Consider the following 16,178-nt stretch of genomic DNA (forward strand, 5'->3'; position numbering starts at 1 on the left):
TTCGGTTGAAGGCAAGTCTCTCCCGAAAGATTCCCTACAAATTATTCTTACCACATCAGTGCACAGAATGTTGCCAATGCAACAATTCCTGGGGTTGGAGATCGAGTGATCCCCAACGAAGACCAGAGACTAGATCTAGTAAAAGCAGCGCATGAGGGTGTCGCTTCAGCACATGCTGGTATATCGGCCACAATAACACTCTTACAGAAACGCTTCTGGTGGCCTGGTCTATGCAGATGGACAAAAAAGTATGTCCTTTATTGTGAAATTTGCCAGCAAATAAAGAGCTCCAATATCAAACGCCCACCACAGACATCCCTCTTGGTGTCCAGCAGGCCACTACAGTGGGTGCACCTGGACCGTTGCGGTCCACTCCAACCTGATGGTGCATACAAATATATCTTAGTCGCTGTAGGTTCTTGTTCTAGATTCCTGTGAGTATGGCCGCAGCGGTCGGCTGACGCTCAAACTGTTATAAAAGGCTTGCTGATCTTTATCGGTACATATGTGGTTGCAGCATTCCATTCGGACCAGGGCCCTGCCTTTGCCTCTAAGTCATTCAGGGACACCATGGGGACGATGGATGTTGAACTCCATTACTCCTCACCATACCATCCCGAGGGAAATTCGGTCGTGGAGAGGTGGAACCGTGATCTAAAGCAGTCCTTAACAGCTCGAGTATTAGGTTCAGGCTGCAGTTGGCTTCATCACCTATATGGGGTCCAGAGAGCACTGAATAATCTGCCAAGACGGTCCTTGGGGGGATGCACTCCTTAAGAGGTTCTCTTTGGGATACCTGTGTATGTCCCAGATCTTGATGGCTCTGGTTTGGTGGCAGCAGGAAACACCATTTGACATAAATGAACATCTCACTGTAATACAGGAGCTTCAGCAATTTTGTGATGAGAAATCATCCACCAGTGCTGCCACCTTAGGAATAAGGGGTTTACCAAAAACTTCGACTTGCTGGATTCCTAAAGTTGGGGATCTGGTTCATGAGAAGATCGCTGTGAAGAAGGAATTTGGTCCATCATACAGAGCACCTGTCCCAGTCCTGTGAATTCAAAGTACCAGAATTGTCATATTACCACCACTGCCTGGTTCCAAAACAAACAGATTCATTTACATTGATGACGTCAAACTTCACCATGTGACCGATCCTTCACAGTAGACCAAGAGGTCCATTGGGTAGTTCCTGATCCCCTCTCACTACACAACAGGACATACCTCTATATAGTAGAATTAACAGCACTACTACGGACTATGTAACAATGTCCAACAATGTCATAGGTACCTGCTCGACCATGGGGAGGACAGAAAACAAGCACTTCAATGACAACTCCTGTCCAAGATTTGGCTGTTTTTTTTACACTAACACTACCCAGACTGATGACACCATCTACCATGAGCCTCCACATGAAATGGACCAATCTACAAGTAATGCACCTGCTCCAAAATTTGCAGAGACTGCCTCTGGCTATTTCGTAGACATTGATGATTTTTCTTCAGACTCATCCACTATTGTGATTGGCAATGTTTCAAAAGCACGTAAGCTGTATCAATGGCTTAAAAAGAACTAATTAATTTGCCCATTTCCACTTTTAATTTCTCGAAATGCTTGAAACATCTTGCAGTGGGCAAGTTCGAACAACTAGGCGATAGCCATATTATGGAAGAGTGGGAGCTGCCCTTTGTTTATAAATGTTTGAACAGCAAAAAAAAGAGGTTTTTCTAAGCGGAAGTGAATGTGAGACTACTGTTAGTCATTCAATGATCTGTAAGCAGGTGTCTCTTGACGGCCTTTGCAATGCAGGGGTTGCAAACTTGGCCTGTTTTCTGAAGGGTACTCCCGTCTCTTTGGTTCGACCAGTATTTCATGTTATTTCTAATGGAAGTTATGTGGTACTGAGCGAGTAAAGCTGTTGCGGCATGCGACCAGGAATTGCCTACGCTATCTCGGTCTCGAAGGTCGTTACGTGTTGGGGACATGCTTTATTCCCCCCCACACCAGAGATAAAAGTATCTGACATGTGGCCCCACATAGATACTATTAATGTAATTATGACAAGCTGAGCAGACTAAAGGTGCTACTGTTTCAAAAACAGGTCACGTTGACATCCGCTAGAGAGACGTATGTTCTTCAGATAGTGAGATCATCAGCCGAGATACAATCCCTATTAAGTACCAACTTCCCCAAGCACTTTGGAGAACTGGTATCCAGAATATTCAATGCTTCGAGCACTGCTGGGATTGTCCATTTCTTTAAGGCTGTTGGGTCTGGATTCGTATCCATCTTCCAGACTGTTTTCGGAGTCATCCCATCACCCATCCATTCACTCTTTTTGAGCGTGTTTGGCAGTTTTCCAATTATTTTGGCATTGATTGGCGGACTACTACTGCTATTTCTTCTGATCCGCAGTGGTTGTTTCTTTCCAGCTACACAGAGCAATGGAGCCACTCCCACCAACTCAACTGTGCCATGAATGCATGGTTCGGACCTTCAATGCCTCCTTGCTGGTGGAATTGGAGCGTGACTAGTCGTTGTCATTCTGGCCACTTCCCGGGTGCGTACAACCAGTTTTCCGCTGCGTGTGGTGCCTCTTCGAACACCTGCCTATGGTGTGTCTTGCTGTTGCGCCGGCATCTCCTGTGGACCAAGAACTGCTGATGTCCCTGATGAGGGTTCATTCACGGTCGTGCCACTTGAGGCTAAGGCTGCTCCGCGAGGCCACTAATGAGCCTTCGGTTATACTCTCTACTATGGAGAACGGCACTGCTGCAGGTGGACCTCCACAAGAGATTGACATGCACTACTGCTCTGTGGATCTGTCTGCCCATCCAGGGACCGCTCTAACATCTGACGATGTGGACTCATTCTTGAGGTCCTTGATTGGTGACTTCAATAACACTCTTATAATAATTTGATGGTTTGGTTTGCCATTCCAGATTCAAAGTATGCATTCAATTTGCCTTTACTTTGGCCTGCTGTGCTTGTCATGGTCGACATTAAGGCCCTCATTATGAACATTGCGGTCCGTTCCGCACCGCCGGCGGTGGCGGTAGAAACCATCAACAAAGGAGCGGTCCGGACCGCCAAATAATAAACCAAACAAAACTCACACATCACTTGCACCACCCTCCGCCAGGAAAGGAGTCCCACTGATGATGGCAGAGTCCGCCCACAGGCTGTCGAAAAGGCCCAACTCGCGCATCAAATTATGAACCACCATTCCACCGACAGTTCCGGGGCGGGAACCACTGCCACACAAAGCCAGGCAGTAATGAAACAAATATAAGGAAACACTCACCGGAGGTCCACAAAATGTGCAGTGGCAGCCATGGACAGAGAGCTGCAGATCATGTCAGCCTTGCTCCTTGCCATATATCTACACTACCGAGACCGCCGATGAAGACGACAACGTTAAGTACCGCAACCTATGACACAAGGGAGGAAGGGGCAAACATATATACCCACCCACTACACCCACCCCGCTACACCCCCCAACCCTTCCCAGCAGCACTAGACACCCCACACCAAGAGGGACGTACCCGACCGGAGGCCACTGCAACTTGGCCATAGGACATACAATAGCCCCATACACATAAATCATTTAAACAAACACCAGGGTGGAACTGCGTGCAGCCCAAACACAGGCCACACAGAAACTTTATTAACTCGCTCAGTGAGCTATATGATGCAAACAGGGCCAATGGCCAGTCCATAAAAAGTCAATTGTCCTTGGCCACAACTGACTCCCACAAGTGCTGGGTACTCCACAAAACGGGGCACCATAGGGGGATCCAGGCACCTCACGGAATGGGGGGGTGGAGATTTATGATGGGGTGGGACTTTGACTTGGGGGAGGAGGTTGGAGGGGGTGGGCTTCTCCTTAAAAGGGGGTGGGGGCTTTTGGCTCAGGTGGAGCTGGAAGCCTTAGGCTCTGAGCGGGCCTTTTTCTTCACTGGAGAAGGGGCACGGGAATGGGAAGGCTGTACCGGGGAGGGCTGCGAGGTGGAACGTGCGGAAGGGGCAAGGAGGTGGGCAAGTTTCGGGACAAGACGGGGTGGGCCAGTGGGTTAGAACAGGTCTATCTGGGAGAGGAAACGTTTTTTGGGAGAAATTGGGGTGGACGTGGATGAGGGTGAGAGTGGAGGCAGAGGGAGTGGATGTATGGGGAGTAGGTGTGCGTGTAGTGGGTGCAGGTGACTGCTCAGTATGCTGTGGTGTGGTGGATGTCTGATGGGTGGGTGTCTTGCTGCGTTTGGGTGTTTTGGGAGGTGGGGGGGTAGACACAGTGGGAGAAGACAGACAGCTAGTGTGGATGTATGTTGGGTGGGTGTCAGCAAGTCGGGTGAGTGTGCTGCATGTGTCAACTACAGTGGAGGTGGTGAGTGCAGGTGTGGTGTATGGAGTGCATGTATGGCTGTCTGCTATTGTGGTGAGTGCAGGTAGAGGAGCAGTGACAGTGAGTGAAGGTGCAGTGCATGAGGATGTGCATGTAGAAGGGACAGACAGGGAGGCGGAAGAGGCGGGAACACTGGGAGTGCTTGTGGTGGGATGTGTGGTGCTTGTGTTTGGAAGTGTGCTTCTTGTGTGTTGACATGCTTGACTGCGTGTCTGAATGTGTGCATTGGACGGGTGAAGGGATTGGGATGCTGGAAGGGGTAGAGGAGGTTGGAGGGGGGATGGAATGGCCAGGGAAACTGGCTCCCATCAAAGAGGAGGCCAGAGCCTGAAAAGATCTCTGTAGGCGAGACACTGCACCGTGAATGCCATCCAGATAGGCATTTGTCTGCTGCACCTCTGATGCTAGCCCCTGGATGGCATTGACGATGGTTGTCTGCCCTACAGAGATGGTTCTCAGGAGGTCAATAGCCTCCTCTGTGAGGGCAACAGGGCTGACTGGAGCAGGGGAGGAGTTGCCTTGTGCGAAGGAGATGCCCACCTTCCGGGGTGGGCGGGCTCAGGCAACTCGGTGGGGAGCAGAAGGGAGGGTGCTGATGGTATGGGGGTGGCGGAAGATCCCACTGTATTGGTTTGTCCACTAGTGTCCGTCACCGCCAGAGGACCCCCATCGGAGGAGGTTTTAGAGTCACTACCCCCTGTGGTAGTAGCCTCCAACGTGGAAGTCCCCTCGCCCTCCCACCCACTGGTCCCCTGGGAGTCCATTGTCTCTGCCTCAGAGGATCCGTGGGCCGCTGCCTCCCCACTTGCCAGTGCCTCAGCTCCCTCGCCTGATGATGATGCTGTATCAGACAAAGACAAGAGAACAGGGATGGGGAGACAAAACAGGAGAGACACTTGTAAATAGCTGAATGCTGATACACAATGGTCAGACATACACCTACCCAGCAGACACAAACAACAGGCAGCACCCTGCACTAGGCCCATGACCATGGCCCTGACTACTGAGCAGTATACTGACCCACACCCATATCCAGGACTTGTATTTGAGCTGAGGTAGGTGAAACCTGACAGGGACACTCCTACACCCTTTGGGGAGCAGACAGTAGCTGGACACCAGTCAAAAACCCTGCTCTAAGCACCATGAGCCCTATTGCACACACACTTATCCTTCCAGGCTGAAGTATGGGCTGTGAGTACTCACCCCCTTGTGACTGCAGTGCAGCCTTCAAGCGCCCATCCAGGTCTGGGTATGCCACCGCCACGATCCTTCTCATGAGGGGGGTCAGTGCCCAATGAGAACCCTTTCCACGTTGGGAGGACTTCCCCAGCTGGGCCTCAGTGATCTTCTGCGCCCAGCGCCGCAGGTCCTCCCACCTCTTACAACAGTGGGTGCTCCGCCGGTTGTAGACCCCCCGGGTCCGTACCTCCTTGGCGATGGCATGCCAATGTGCCCTCTTCTGGTGGGCACTGACCTAGTAGGGAGACACAGAAATGAAACACAGAGGTCAGGCACTTGCACAATGTTATGTTATGTTATGTTATGTTATTTTTATTTGTACCGCGCACAGCTGCCCCAGCAAAGGGGCGTCCCGGCGCTTTGAGAAGGTAAACACAACACAGCACTAAAAGCGGGCAAAAGAAAACAAAACACAACAGATAAGCTTAGACAAATAAAAAGGTCTTAATAGCCCGCCTAAACTGAAGGAGCTCATCAATGGCCCGGATTTGTGGAGGAAGAGAATTCCACCAACTCGCTGCCAGGACTCGAAAGGAGCGGCCCCCAATTCTGCTCAGCTTAAAGCGTGGAACCACTGCTAAGTTCTGGCCTAACGATCTAAGAGTGCGAGAGGGAACATAAGGAATCAGCAATTTCTCCATAATTTGCGGGGAAGTACCCTTTAAGATTTTAAATGCAAAACAGAGAACCTTAAATCTAATCCTCTGCTGCACAGGGAGCCAGTGGAGAGAGCGCAGAGTATTGGACACCGAACATCGCCTGGGGAGACCAGTCACCAGTCGGGCCGCAGCGTTTTGAACCCGCTGGAGCCGCCGAAATTCTGACTGGTTTATCCCCGCCAGTAGGGAGTTGGCATAGTCCAACCTAGACAGCACTGATGCTTGAACCACCAGCTGTCTTGTAGGTGCATCAAAGAATTTGAGGATAGGTCGAAGTCCTCTGATGATGCCATAGCAAGAAGCCGCCACCTTCTTGGTATGACAGATGAAACTCAGAGAAGAATCAAACCATACCCCCAAGTTTTTTATCTCTGCCGCTGGGAGGGGAGTCACACCCAACTCCGAAGGCCACCATTTATCATCCCACAAAACCACCTGTTTACCAACCACCATAATCTCCGTCTTTTTGGTGTTTAACTGGAGACAGTTGGATTTCATCCAGTTAGCCACTTCCCGCAGACCATCACAAAACCTGGGAGCCTCCAGGTCTGAGTCCCCACTCAGTGTGACCGCCAGCTGCGTATCATCTGCGTAGGATACCATGGTTAGGCCCCACCGCTTGACGACCGCAGCCAACGGTCTCACATACAGATTGAAAAGGGTGGGACTCAGTGAAGACCCCTGTGGGGCTCCCTGGTCTAACGGGTAGAGTGACGACTTACTGGGCGGGATCGCCACCTGGAATGACCTATCCATAAGGAAGGAACTAAACCAGTGCAAGGCGGAGCCAGAAACGCCCACCTCCTCAAGACGCCGAATCAGAATTCCGTGCGAGACCGTGTCGAAGGCGGCACTAAGATCTAATAACAACAGTGCCGCCGTCCGACCGGAATCCATCACGGAGCGCAGATGCTCGACCATCGAGAGGAGGGCCGTCTCCGTACTATGACCCGCGCGGAACCCGTTCTGGGTAGGATCAAGAATGTTAAACCTACCAAGGTGGTCTGTAAGAGTGGCATTCACATGGGCCTCTGCTATTTTCGTGGCCCAAGGAAGAAGGGAGATAGGGCGGTAGCTTTCAGGTTTAAGGGGGCAAGGGTCGCCTTCTTCAGAATTGGCGTAACTACTGCCTGCTTCAATCTAACGGGAACCACTCCAGAAGAAAGAGACAGGTTGATCAAGGACAGTACCGGGGAGCGGCAAACCGGTGCCAGAGTCTTAAGTTGGGCCGGTTTCAACGGGTCAGCCGGAGAGCCAGACTTAATTTTGGCGCTGAGATAGTCAAACATCTCCAGAGATAAGGGGGGTAAGATGGAAAGACATTCCCCCTCACCTAAGGTGCGACCAACCTGCTCTAGCATCAGGGAACCCGTTGGGAAAGTGCGATAGATGGCTTGCACTTTTTCATGAAAGAAAGAGGCCAAACCCTCACAATGTGAATCCGAGCATATTTCCCCTGCAATTACTCTCTTCGCCATCAGGTCCTTTAATACTTTAAAAATAAGTTTTGATGGATTGGTATAATTCTGAAACTGTTGAGCATAAAAGGAGGCACGAGTTTGACACACTGCCCTGTGATAAATCTTGATTTTAGCAAGATAACATATTTTCAGATCAGAGTCATATGACTTCCTCCATAATCTTTCGGCCTGTCTACAGACCCTCTTAAGAGATGCCAAGGAAGTGTCATACCAAGGGCTCGGCTCCTTCCGGTGACACTTAGACCAACACACAGGAATCAGAGAATCGAGGGCACCAGAAATCCACTCACAGAAGGAGTCGTATCCACAATCGACCTCGGTGAGCGGACCTAAAGGAGCCTTCTCGAGCTGATGATAAAAATCCTCCAGACTTAATTTGTTCCAGTGTCGTTTAAGAACAAATCTATCCTGAGATACAAAAGGAGAGTCAGACAGAGAGCATGCCATTTTCACCAGCATGTGGTCTGTCCAGACCAACTGAGAGGAACCAAGAACTCTGAGACCTTCTAAATCTGTGAAGAACGGGTCAAGAATATGACCACCTTTATGTGTGGGGAAGGCGATCATCTGCGAGAGCTGTAAAGCCTCAAGATCCGCCAAAAAGCTCCTAATAGTAGGTAAGGAAGGACAGTCCAAATGGAGATTAAGATCTCCCACAACATTAAAATTTGCGCATCCTAGTGCCTCTATGCTAATATACTCAGGAAGAGCAGCCCTAAAAACAGAATCACAGCCCGGAGGCCGGTAAATTAATAACCCAGAGAAGGTAAACTGATGACTAAACGCTATTTTAAATAGGGCACCCTCACTCCCCAAAAGTTCAGCGGCTTTCCACTGACAGGGATAACACCGTTTGGTGACCATCGCAATACCTTCACCTCTAGTCGTACGATTTAAAGTAAAAATAGCATATTCTGGGGGAAAAGCAAAGTTAGTTATCGAGGAGTCAGAGTCCTGGAGCCACGTTTCCGTCAGAAAAAGCACATCCGGCGAACCATCAGCAAGAAGGTCGTAAATCTCCTGATAGTGCTTTACCACAGATCTGACGTTTAAGCTCCAGATACTCAAGTCCCGTTGTCCTATCCTCTTTACAGCAGGCCCTAAGGAGCGTATAAGGGAGGGGGGTTCCAATGACCATACACCTCACCTACAGTGATATGGGCCACACAACGGGCCTACAGGCGAACACTCGCAACGGGTACATTGACCCCGAAGGGCCAGTAAATCGGACCTACTATAGGTTCTCAAACGAACAGTCATGATTACCAGGTCCAGAGTTCTGCCACGAGCCGCGCTTCCTTAGCGCGGACGGGCGCAGACGGGCAGGACTCTGGCACGACTCTGGCACAGCGAAGGCACGCCCGCTGCGCGTTGGGGGGAGCTTTAAATAGGCGTCCCTCCACTCAGCCGGAGCGCTAGACCGCTCGTCAGCAACCCCACCCAGAGTGATCACCACTCCAAGATGGCGCCCAAAGTGACCACCACTCCAAGATGGCGCCCACAGTGACCACCACTCCAAGATGGCACCCAAAATCAATACCCCAGAGACCGGACCCGCCAAACAGCGGTGGGAGAACCGATTAGAGTGCAGGTAAGGGGGTTACAATAAGTCCTATAAAATCAGGGCAATAAACAACTAAAAAAAGAACACAAATAGTTATAAAGGTAGCTTTTAAAATAATATCGCAGTATAGAGGCGCATAACGCGATGCAAAGCGCGAATACCTTCTCAGGGCAGCCCCCAGGGCAGGTCGCCTTAAATAGGCGTCCCTCCACTCAGCCGGAGCGCTAGACCGCTCGTCAGCAACCCCACCCAGAGTGATCACCACTCCAAGATGGCGCCCAAAGTGACCACCACTCCAAGATGGCGCCCAAAGTGACCACCACTCCAAGATGGCACCCAAAATCAATACCCCAGAGACCGGACCCGCCAAACAGCGGTGGGAGAACCGATTAGAGTGCAGGTAAGGGGGTTACAATAAGTCCTATAAAATCAGGGCAATAAACAACTAAAAAAAGAACACAAATAGTTATAAAGGTAGCTTTTAAAATAATATCGCAGTATAGAGGCGCATAACGCGATGCAAAGCGCGAGTACCTTCTCTGGCTGGCAACAGCTGGCAGATTGTCAGACATGGGACAGACAGTACTCTCAGATAGGCTGGACAGTGGCACGCAGCATTCCATGCACCAAGGCCCATCCTGGCTCACAGGGAAACACATCTGAGCAATCCACTCCATCCATTACACACACAGTGCCCCCCAAACCCGGACTCACCTGTACCTCTGGCCGGCCGTAGAGTCTGCCGTACAGGGGCAGGACCCCTTCCACTAGTTTCTCTAGTTTTTCCTGGGTGAAGGCTGGGGCCCTTTCCCCTGCACCACGTGGAACATCCATAGCCGGAGGCAGTACACAGAGTGGAGTACTTGTCTGCACAGGATCAGGGAGTCAAGTGATCAAATGATGGCGAACGCGCGTACGTTCCGCGGCGGTATGCACAGTCACCGCCGGTGGCGATCATGATACGCCAGGATTTCCCATTTGCATCCATGTTATCCAATGAGGGTGCAAACTGCGGTCAACACTACCATACAATGTGACGTCAACCGTTAGCGGTCTTAGGTCACTTTCACAACAAAGGGGCAGAACTACATTGGGCAGACATTTTGCCATCACCTACGCATCTTGAAATTCAATTTACTCACAATGCTGGGCCTACTAGCCATATGAATCACCTATGTCCCTATCCATAGAGTATATAAGCACACATGATTGACTCTGTTCCCTCTTAGTGATGGCAATGTACATCTGTCAGGTTGCAGTTATTGTACAGACACTACTATGAAGAATGCAGTGAATGTGTTTAGCAAATATGCCAGTGTATGTGTGCACATGACTCCTTGTTCTTAACCCTCACAGGTACTGACCCTTGTGGCGAGGAAGGGCACCATCTGTGTAGAGACCACTTGTGGATATGGGGACCATGGTGGAGCATCAGATCATTATCACTTACAGACTCACACATGCAACTATTCAGGACCTATGTGCATTACTGGATCCTGCACTGACTCCCGGAAATCGTAATCAGCATGCCATTCCAACTTAGGTGCAGGTGCTCTCCGCACTGCATTTCCTGGCCACAGGCTCTTTTCAAGTGATAGTGGGCATGGGTGCTGGTTTCTCACAGCCACTGTTCAGCCTGGTACTGACTAGATTTCTGAATGCATTTGTACAACATCTGCAATCCTATGTGTGATTCCCCAAAGTGCTGACCTCCCTGCCATAAAGTCTGACTTTTATGCCTTTGGAAACACTCCCCATGTTATTGGTGCCATCGATGGAACCCACATTCCCATCATCCTCCCAAGAGTGAGTGAACAGGTGTACAGAAACAGGAAGAACTTTCACTCCATGAACATCCAATTGGTATGTACTGCAGACCAGTACATATCCCATGTGAATGGCATGTTTCCGGGTTCTGTCCATGATTAATTTGTATTGAGGAACAGTACTGTGCCACAAAAGATGTAACAACTATAAGAGGACAGAGGGTGGATCATAGGTAAGTGTGCCTGTCACTAACTGGCACATTGCAGAAAACCAGCCTGTCTGACTAAGGACATTCCAATGACAACTCTGTATTGACCAATTCTCTAGGTGATTCTGGCTATCCAAACTTGCGTTGTCTCCTGACACCAGTAAGGAATCCCAGGACAGATGCAGAGAGGAAATACAATGAGGCCCATGGACGTACTAGAGGGTGATAGAGTGTACCATAGGTCTCCTGAAGGCTAGATTCCGGTGCCTACATATCTCTGGGGGTTCCCTGGCCTATGGGCCTGATAAGGTGTGTAGAATAGTGATGGCCTGCAAGGTGGCAGTGAGACATTCAATCCCCCTTTTGGAGGTGGAGGGTATGTGAGACATGGACCTCTTCAGCACAATTTGCTAATAAAGTTGATCCCTGCCTGTTCCATCCTTACTCCACTCTATTCAACAATGAAGACAGGGGTAGTGTTACAGGTGAGATAAGTTGTTTATTGGTGGTATACAGTGGAATGTGCTATGTACAGTGATGGAAGTCGTAATGGTTGGGTGTCCTCAAAACCGACTTGGTGGCAGGCCTGTTTGTTGTCATAGGTGGGTCCTATTTGTAGTTTACTACTTTATTTAGCCCCTCAGCTAAGTGCAGTTGGTGAATGGGTGTGATGGTTGCTTGGCAGCAGTAGCAGTGTCAATTGTTGGCGGGGGGCTTGTTCTTTGCTAGGTTTCCATTGCCATTTATTGGCCTGAGACTCCGTTTGGGCGCCTGCTGTGGAGCTTCTTGGGGTGGCATGGTTGGGCCTTGTGATTCCTGGGAGGGTATTTCCTGTGCAGTTTCTGCTGCTTGGGTCATCTGTTGCTGGTTGTCCAGGGCTGTTGTGGGGGCCTCTTGTCTGGTGTGGGTGTCTGAGTGTTTGTTTACTAACTGCAGCAGTGCTCCAGCAATGATGGCCTTTGTGGCATTGTGCTCTTTCCACTGCTCCATGGCCTATTGGTGTTGTTCCAGCTGCATCCTTTGACTTTACTCCAGGGTGGTTAGAATCTGTGCCAACCTGTCTTGGGTATGTTAGTAGGCCCCCAATACCTCTGCAATGAAGTCCTGGGCTGCTGCATCTATCCGGTGCCCTGCCCCCTGACCCACTGGGGCATTTGACCTTGCCCTGGCCCCCTGTGCCTGTGTCCCCTGCACAGGTCTGGATGTGCCAGTAGAACTGGGGCCATCGTCTTCCTGCATGTTGGGGGTGGTAGACTGTGGCCTCTGTTGCTGTGTTACACCTGTTTGTGCCCTGGGTCCACTGGTGTGGGTACGCCTCCCCTGGCCTGCTGTTCTTGACTGGGTGTGAGGGGTGACAGTGTTTTTCTGGGTGGGGCTGCTGCTTGCTGTGCATCCAGGGCTGTGTGAGGGGTCTGCCTGCTCATCAGTGTCCAGGAATATTTCCCTAGTATCCTATGATGTGCCTCTGTCTCCCTGGGGTGCTGTGGCACTCCTTGTCCCCTCCATTAGGGTTGCATGGGTGGCAGTGCCTGTTGGGGGACATAGAAATGTATGTTACATAGGCATGAGGGATTGAGGTGTACAGAACTGTGCTATTTTGTGCTGGTGTGCCTTTCAGTGGCCTTCCAGGGTGCCTTTGTGAGTTGGGCATTGCATTTAGTGTCAGTGGTTGGGTTACATTGTGGTGGTGGTTATTATTCCATTGTGGGTACGTGCAGCGGTGGGTGGCTGTGCACAGCGGGAGTGATGTGGGCCTGGTAGTGAGTTGTGGGGGATGCAGGGTGGTTGATGTGGTGGGTAATGGCTGGGTGGGGTGTGGGTCTAGGTGGGTGTGGGTATGGTGTGGTAGTGCATGCATTACAGGTATGGTGTATATGGGGTAGGTGTAGATGACTTACCCGAGTCCATTCCTCCTGTGAGTCCAGTGAGTCCCTCTGGGTGTAGGATGGCGAGTACCTTCTCCTCCCAGTCTGTGTAGTCGGGTGGTGTGGGTGGTGGTCCTCCCCCAGTCTTCTGCACGGCGATGTGGTGCCTGAATGCCATGGCCCGGACCTTCCACCGCAGGTTGTTCCATCTCTTGCGGATGTCGTCCCTGGTGCGTGAATGGTGTCCCACTGCATTCACCCTGTTGACAATGGTCTGCCACAGCTCCATTTTCCGGTCGATGGGTGTGTGCTGCACCTCGGAGCCAAATATTTGTGGCTCCACTTTTAGGATCTCATCCACCATGGTCCTTAGCTCCCTTACTGTGAAACATGGATTTTTTGGGGGGGACATGGTGAGGGTGGTGGATGGCGTCCGGACTGGGTACGGGGTTTGGGTGCTCCTGTGTGGTTCGCAATGCGTGTCCTGTTCGCTGGCGTTCTCTGTCTGACTCTGGTGCTCTCCTTCTTCTGGTCGTGGTTTCCTTGCAAGGGATTGTGGGGTGTGTCTGGGGGTGTTTTATGGTGTTCTGGATGTGTGTCAGGTGTGTGGGTGCTAAGCCTAGCCAATGTGTGCACTGGTTGCTGTTGGGCCCACTTGCCGTCTGTGGCGGTCGCAGCCGCCAATGGTCATCCAGCCTCCACTGTCCGCTGAGGTGATTTGTGCATCATTATTTGGAGAGCGGGTTGTGGATGTGCTTGGCGGTGGTGGGGTGGGGTGGGCCGGGATTCCCGCTGACAGAGTCCTGGCGGGGAGTGGTGGTGTGGGAATGTTTGGCGGGCTTGGGTTTTTTGTTCATTATATGGCGGGTTTCCATTCGCCGCCGCCGGTGGGATTCTGTTGACCGCCACCACGGCAGTCGGCGGTCTTTACCGCCATGTTCATAATGACCGCCTAAGTCTCTTTGTATGTGTTTTTTAACTAATGTTTTTAACTACTACTTTTTAACATGTTTTTAAAGCTAACCTTTTAGCTATTTTTTATCCTTTTAGCTTTTAGTCCAGAGCAATTTTAGCGTTTGGATTCATTCACCTTCAGTGGCGTCCAGTTATGGTGTCATACTTATTACGGCAATGGGGAGGGTGTAGTGAATCCTAGTTAGTTTTAATGGGATAACAGGAGTTAGCTTAGCCTTTGGCTTGCAGACTCGTGCCCCCATCACCTAGTGACTTTTAACCTACTTAGCTTGCTCTGTTTTACCCCATTTATTTATTTAATTCTTCTAAGATGGCTGCCCTGTTTATAGTTAGGCCACTTGTTATGATTTGCATTATCAGTGCCACCATACTAAGGCATCAAGATCAAGTGACAAAGACAAACAAACTGTAGGTGTTCACATTTGGGGATTTTCCCTCTTCATTCTTTCGAGGGAATTGTTTATATTAATTGCTGTCCCCAGCATGCCTGTTATCTATTGTTTGGGAACACACATATGTCAGGGGTCCAAGTAGATCTGTATAAATACACCACACTTTAGACAGATATTCAGAGGGATTCCGACCAGAGGGCATCGCCACCATTGCTGATATCGATGCTGCACGTCGTCTTGGTGCTGACTCAGTCTTCGTGTCCCTACGGAGTCTGAGAGAGAGACCTCATTCCAAGGTAACGAGGGTTGGGGGCTCCTCTCATGGACATGGCATTGGCAGATTAGGTTTAACATACCCAGCTCTCCTTTAGGTAGGAGGTTAGGCCTATCACGATAGGGTATTAGGACATATTACACACTTTGGCGGTCATTACAACATTGGCGGTAAAAGCCGCTTACCGCCGTGCAGAAGACCGGCAACACAGCGCCTCGGAAATCCGCCACAGCGATTATGACCCACATCTCGGAATCCGCCAAAAGTAAGACACCCACACAAGTCCGCTACACCAAAGTTCAGTGATAAACTGGCGAAAACAAAACCTCTACCGTCACGCCAACAGAAATACGCCCACACTATCATGACACACGAATCCACGCAGCGGTCTTTCATCCGCGGTATTCCATTGGCGGTACACACCGCTGCGCTCAAAATACACACACTCTTACAAAACACAGCCACATTGGACAATTCCAAATACACACACCTGATACACATACACACACCACTCCCACACACCCAATACAATATAAAACACACACCCACATCACCCACAAACCCCCACGACAAAAAATTCTGAAAGAAGGCCAGAGAGAGACACCACCAGCAAGAACAACAGCATCCACAGGCACACAACACCATCACCCACACAACTTCCACACACCTCACACAACACACCACTACATAACACCACACTTATCACCACACACTCCACCCCACACATCACCTACACCACTCCATGGCACGGCAAAGACACCCTAGGTTCTCGGAGGAGGAGCTCAGGGTCATGGTGGAGGAAGTCATCTGGGAAGAGCCACAGCTATTCGGATCACAGGTGCAGCACACCTCCGTAGCTAGGAAGATGGAGCTATGGCGAAGAATAGTGGACAGAGTCAACGCAGTGGGACTGCACCCAAGAAATCAGGAGGACATCAGGAAGAGGTGGAACGACCTACGGGGGAAGGTGCGTTCCGTGGTCTCGAGACACCACCAGGCGGTTCAGCGGACTGGCGGCGGACCCCCACCTCCTCCCCCACAACTAACAACATGGGAGGAGCAGGTCTTGGCGATTGTGCATCCTGAGGGCCTCGCAGGAGTAGGTGGAGGAATGGACTCTGGTAAGTCAAAGGTTTACTATTACATCCCCCACCCTACCTGCATGCTATCACATACCCCCACCCTCACCCCCAGCACCCCAACTCCTCACATATGTCCCAACATCACAAACCACACATCCCAACACCAAGCCCTGCATGCAACAACAAAGCATGGACACCCATCACCAAAGCATGCCCACTGCACATACCCATACACCCCCCTAAACCATCATCACACAAGCTCCCAC

This window comes from Pleurodeles waltl, chromosome 7, assembly GCF_031143425.1.
Source record: "Pleurodeles waltl isolate 20211129_DDA chromosome 7, aPleWal1.hap1.20221129, whole genome shotgun sequence".
NCBI classification, from domain to species: Eukaryota; Metazoa; Chordata; class Amphibia; order Caudata; family Salamandridae; genus Pleurodeles; species Pleurodeles waltl.